This window comes from Parus major, chromosome Z (genome assembly GCF_001522545.3).
Source record: "Parus major isolate Abel chromosome Z, Parus_major1.1, whole genome shotgun sequence".
In the NCBI taxonomy this organism is placed as follows: Eukaryota; Metazoa; Chordata; class Aves; order Passeriformes; family Paridae; genus Parus; species Parus major.
The window spans coordinates 39,813,041-39,819,040 of record NC_031799.1 but is presented as its reverse complement, the minus strand read 5'-3'; the positions used below and the strand labels follow the sequence as shown (position 1 = coordinate 39,819,040).

At 34.1% G+C, this 6,000-nt stretch overlaps 1 long non-coding RNA gene across 3 annotated transcripts in view; it reads left to right on the top strand.

Moving 5' to 3' along the window:
• The window catches only part of LOC107198438, a 29,308-nt gene that overhangs the window by 16,608 nt on the left and 6,700 nt on the right, over positions 1-6,000 (top strand). The window contains exons 2-4 of one of the 3 annotated variants that reach the window (XR_001518972.1): positions 1,149-1,226; positions 1,860-1,978; positions 4,491-4,515. This is a non-coding gene — a long non-coding RNA (uncharacterized LOC107198438). Of the gene's footprint in view, positions 1-1,148; positions 1,979-4,490; positions 4,516-6,000 lie in introns of all 3 variants that reach the window. The other 2 variants (XR_001518974.1, XR_001518971.1) reach the window with 2 other exon arrangements.

Genomic DNA, 6,000 nt, shown 5'->3' with positions numbered 1-6,000 from the left:
CCCTTTCCTTCTGAAGTATTAAAATTTTAGTAATTTTAACAAGGAACTTTCTCCCATGTAGATAGTCTGATACAAAATGCCTATGCTTAGGTTACAGCCCTTTCCCTAGCTGCAGCATTCCTTCTCTGTTTAATTACCTGCTTTCACTTCCACTTTATGAATTTTGTGGACTAACTCCTCCTCCTCTCCCCATCCAAGTTTGCTGTACTGGCCAGCAAGCTCAACAATTGTTATTGCTGCATAAGCATAAGTGGTCAGGTGAGACTTACTTACTGGGAAACTAGGCCATAAATGTTCAAAAAATTTTACCTTTGTTACTACTTAGGTTATTTTTTTGCTTATTATACATTTTCACACCTGGGAAAAATATTACTCCAAGTACAACTGATCTGTTTATTGGTTTCAGCATGAGTACAATATTCATTTGGTAACCTTCACAGTATTCTGGAATTTCTAAAGTCCATTTTTTAATTTCAACAGTGTCGCAGATAATGTATGACTTTGGCATTTACTCCCATGAGCATACACATGTGCGAATGCCTATACTTGTATAATTTCCTTGGTGGCAGTTTTTTCTGAAGAGAAATATAAAATAAACAATTTGCCTGCTCAACAATTTTCACTACTTAAAAAGAAAAAAAATAGTTCTCAAAAATGCCTTAGATGCATGTATTTTTATTTCGGCTTTCCTTTTTATGAAATAGCTTAACTCTCTGTGTGTGTGAATATTTCTCTTTACACTTAATTTTATGAGATTGTTTTCAGGGCTTTTCTAAGATTTCTATTTATGACTGTTGTTCTTTCTTTAAAGCAAAAATACCACACAAACAAACAAGCAAAAATAACAAACAAAACCAAAAAAAACCCCAACCAAAAAACTACTGCCTTTTACAGTTAGCACAAATTGCAAACATAAATCACTGCATGCATTCATGGTGCATACATGCATAAAACACTGTGCACCAGAGAAATAGTGAATATATATAAAAGCCTCGCCTATGTTTTTCAACTATTTCAAAAACTAAAAACAACCAAAGTTTGGTGGAAATAGTAAATATGGGTTAATAATAAGCATATGCAGGAAGTCTATATAGGTGTTCTCATGCCAGGGTATATATGAATATATACATTCATTTATGTATATACAGGGAATCCATGCAGCAACAACTACCAAATTCTGCCCTAGCTGAACTGGAAGCACTGAAAGCTACAACTACTGGATATTGGTATGTGACGTGTCACAGAACATTCTGTTTTGTAAGGGATCCACAAGGGTCATGGAGTCCAGCTCTGAAGTGATGGCCTCTTTGGGGATCAAATATACAGCCTTGGCCTTATTAGTACCATGCTCTGACCAGCTGAGCTAATCTCAGCAGCACAGGTAGTAGGGTCCTTCCCTTCTTGTATATTTCTTGACCAGATTGACTGGTTGATACCTCCGTAATTTCAGACTGCTGGAAAATCGACCTGAGATGCTGAAGAAAAAAAAAGCTAATGAGAGATGAACTGTTGGATTTACTGTACCTTTCTTAATGTTTAAATTGGGAATATGTCCTGGCTGTGTCCCATCCTAACCTCCCTTGTATCCCCAGTCTCCTTGACATTGTTCCAGGACGAAAAGCAGGAAAGGCCTTGGTGCTGTGCAAGCCCTGTGCAACAATAACAAAGATATTATCAGCCTTGTGTTCAGCATATCAAAAGATGAAAGTTGCATATTTTAGATAGATAGATATTTAGATCTCCTTCACACATTTTGTCTTGAAATAAAGCAACAGCTGGCATTTTTTTAATGCATACTGACAAGCAAAGCAGCATGACCAAATAGGTGACTCATAGACCAGCTCTAACTTGTGTTTCAGCCCATCTCTTCTGGCTGAGAGACAGATTGCACCTCCACAGCAAGGAAACAGTACATTCAGCAGCTGGATGAGCCTTGGAAGACAGGGAATTCAGTGTGACTTAAGAATACATGCAACAGGTGCCTATTGCAAAACACTCTTTGGATGGTCATGTCTTCAGTGAATTTAGGCACTCCCTGGGGATTGTAGACTACTCATATAGCATCAAAATGAAATAGGAAGTTGCCTTTCTCCTTTCCTCATTCTATTTAAATTTTTTCTGTATTTTGCTTGCGAAGTTCTGTAGGCACAAATGATTATGCTCTTCAGTTTGATGCCAGGCAATACAAAGCAGTTACAGTCATCTTCATAAAGGTTTTCTGTAACGAGTGCTTAGACTATCAAGTGATTATTTCAGATAACCCATGCACTCCACATATATTCTGTGATGCCTTAATAGCTGTAACAGAAAACTGTTTGCCATGTATTATGCTTATGAGTACCAGCAATAAATAATGTGAGCTTTATAGAAGTACTTCTGTTTTCTCCTTTTTGAAAATTCCATGTATAGAACTTAATAGCCCACTTCCATGAATGACAGAGGGGATATTTTAGTAAATTTAGGTAAGAGATTTATTTCAAACTGGCAATTTTTTTCTTTATCTTTTTATCTAAGAAAGGAAACTTCCCACTATTTTTCTAATTTGGTAGAACTTCAAAAATGTTTGTGTAATGGAATTGCCTACTGTGGAAGAAGGCCATAATGTTCGGACATGTTAACCTGCTACTATACCTTATGTTCTTTGTGGCTAAGAAATTCTAAGTTCTCCTTTTGATGCTCTTCCTCCCTTATTTTTTCTTGCACTTCTTTGTTAATTAACTGAAATCTATAGGAAAAAAATAATCTCCAGAGGAAAAGCAGCATGCATTTTCCCTGTAAATAAGCCAGTTGCTCTCAGACCTTCATGGTGGAGTGTATGACCAAAAAACTTTAGTACTAATATATTTCATGGTTCTTGTGTCCTATAAATTCCCACATCTTTTTTATTCTGGGATGCTTCTTAGCATTCAGTAATCTAGCAGAGTTCAACATTTATTCATTGTAATGATAATCAACTTCTTGACATTACCTTTGGATAGGCATATTTTCTAAACAGTAACTGTGTGCTGAAAAGTTCTACATTTTTAAAAACAAATGTAGTGTGGATGTTTACAGCCAAAATGTTCTTTGAACTACAATTGCAGTAAAGAAACTGCACAGTTAATTTCACTATTTTAATGTGTTTTGGATTTTTAATTTTTAAGGAGCTTTTATTTTGCCTCTAGTCCCCATAATGATAAATAAGTTGAGGCCTAAATAGAGAAAAAAGCCAAGACAGAACAAACTCTCCTTTACATGAGGCAACAATATCTCTTGTGATCTTACAGTTAAGAAACTATTTTACATTTTCAGCAATGTGTTCTGGCCTGATGACAGCTATTACTTTCTGAATAGCTGTATATAGGTCATTTTCTTAGATAAATGGAATTTTCTCCCCTGGCAACTTCTCATGTAGACCTGAGTCACTTATTTTTTGCCTCTGTATTAATTAGCAGAGAGATATTTGCCTGCTATGAAAATGATGGCAGTGTCTTGTTAAATTTCAATCCATGCTATCAGAATTGCATTAATATCCCATGGATAATAAGTTCAGTCTGTACCTCTTGAACTGCTATCAGATGAGCCTATATAAATTAGTAGCTTCCGAGGTATTCTACCACATTCTTTCCTTAAAAATGACAGTCCTTTCCTTCCCCTAACTCCTCTGCTATGTATAGTAATAACAGGTATTGTAGGTGTCACCTTGGAATTAACAACAATTACTCTAATGAGGTTTTTCTAAATTTAACTCACTTAAACTTCATTTAATGTCACATATGATCCAAACACAAATTGTAGAATTTCATTGCAGTAGTCCATTGTTCTTTGGCTTTATATGGTGGTTAATTAACCTGTGGACAGCATTAACATATTCTTTTGTAACAAATGCAAAATCAGAAGCTTCCCCCTTGTTTTTCTGGGTTACTAGGAATTCCTGCACCTTTTCCTCTTTATAGCAGAAATATCACAATAACATCAAGAGGTTCAGCTATTTAAGATTTTGTCTGGTAACACCAAACCACAAATATTTCACATCTCCTTTTTAATTTTTTTGAATTAATGTAATACCATTATGAATGTTCAACATAAATATTACAGTCTATGCATGTTTTATTGACACATCACCTTTCAAGTGTCAAATCTAGGCTAAAGACAAATTTGAAATATAATTTCAGAACATTTCTGGAGAGGAAAATCCTTAGACCTCCCATACTGAGGATTTTGGTATTCTGAGACCTAATCTACAGAGGGAGTAGAAGTGATAAAACCCACAATAATTTATGGAGCAGGATATTTCAGATTACATTTTAATATGATTTTACTATTCTCTTTTTTGTTCTCCCTGTCTTTACAAAGAGAAGGCTACTGTGTGGCTCTTAAAAATGTGTTTTGAAGAGAATTAATTAGTTTTTGAGCACTTCATATCTGATGTTGCCATTAATCTCATCACTGAATTTAGAGATTAATTCTTTTTCTTATACCATTAATTCTTTCTCCATTTTCCTTTACAGTGTAACGCTTAGATGCAAACAAAAGGTAAAACAGCCAATTATTTTTCTCAGCTAGGATTATATATATTCCATAAGGAATGCATCTTTCCAACTGAAAACTTTTGGAGCTTTTTTTTCCCCCAAGTGCATTTAGTATATAATAAACCTCACTCTAATGAGATCATTGTTCTCTCTCACTAGAAATATATATGTAGAAGAATATGGATCTGAAGTTTGCTGAATATTTCACTTAAATATTCAGAAATCATGTTCTGTCACTTCTTACAAATGCCTAGTTCACAGTTCACTTTGCATATGTAGATATTCTGGTGTTTTATCAAAATGGAAATGTCCAAAAGTCACTTAAAATATCACGTAAGATAAACAGAAAAGAGACTTACTATAGCTGATCCCATAAACTTCTCATATATTTTCTAAGGATGATTAATTTGCACTAACTCATATCATATTATGCACATATTAAAATAGATGCTTAGGATATAAAGAATTAAGTAGGAATGTCAGGTTTTTCTCATGAAATGATGCCCGGTTTGTTAAAATTTATCATACTGCACACTGTTAGTGGTATATCAGGAATTAGTACCTAAAAAATGCAAATCAACAGAAAAATACTAAAATCCTTTTCTGTGAGCAAGCTACTTGGCCTAATGTACCTTTGTCAATGTATTATACATATCGATAAAAGATTTTTTTCATTGCTTGTAGAAGTTAGGTAATTACTGCATATGCCTGAACTTTCTATAGAAAAATATATTATCAAATGCGTTTATTGAGCTGGGATGGAGTATAATTCAGTGTAAAATCTATGAGTGTATTTGCTGATGATCCAGTCAGTGACATTTTTTAGCTGTGGAATGTCCCCAGTCAAATTATTGGAGTTATGTGCCAACACAATAACATAAATAAATAAAATCCCCACAGCTATATTCATCTATAGTAATTTTTTATGTGTGATTGAATTAAGACTGGCAGACACCTACTTCTTCTTTTTCTTCTTTCCTATCTCCAATGTCAATGGTATAGAAATTACAAACACTTTTTTTCTGTATATCCCTTTGGTGTTAAAAATTTCGAGCCAGTGCATTTTCACTAATGAAATCTGGTTACCTCACTTGCTTAATAAACTCATGTGTGTGTGTGTCCCAGAAGTAGGGTATGTAACCAAATCTGTTGGACTTGTGGAATGTGACAAGGTATAAAAATGAAACATTCTTCAAAAATTATTGAGCAAAGTAAACACTGTAATTTGAAAAAGTCAACTATTTAACCCAAGATAATTTATGCATATAAAGATCTGGGCTAAATGCAAAGGAACAATGAAGCCTGAGGCTATATGTTTTTCTAACCACTCTCATCTTTCTTCAAACATATTCAAGTCACAAACGATGGTTAATTAACTGATGTATTTTCTTTGCTGGAAGTTCTACTGAATATTCTGTTCATTTTATTTCTCTCATATCTAAAGCTTGAAGGAAAAAATAATAGTTACATACTGTGTAGTAACCCAAAT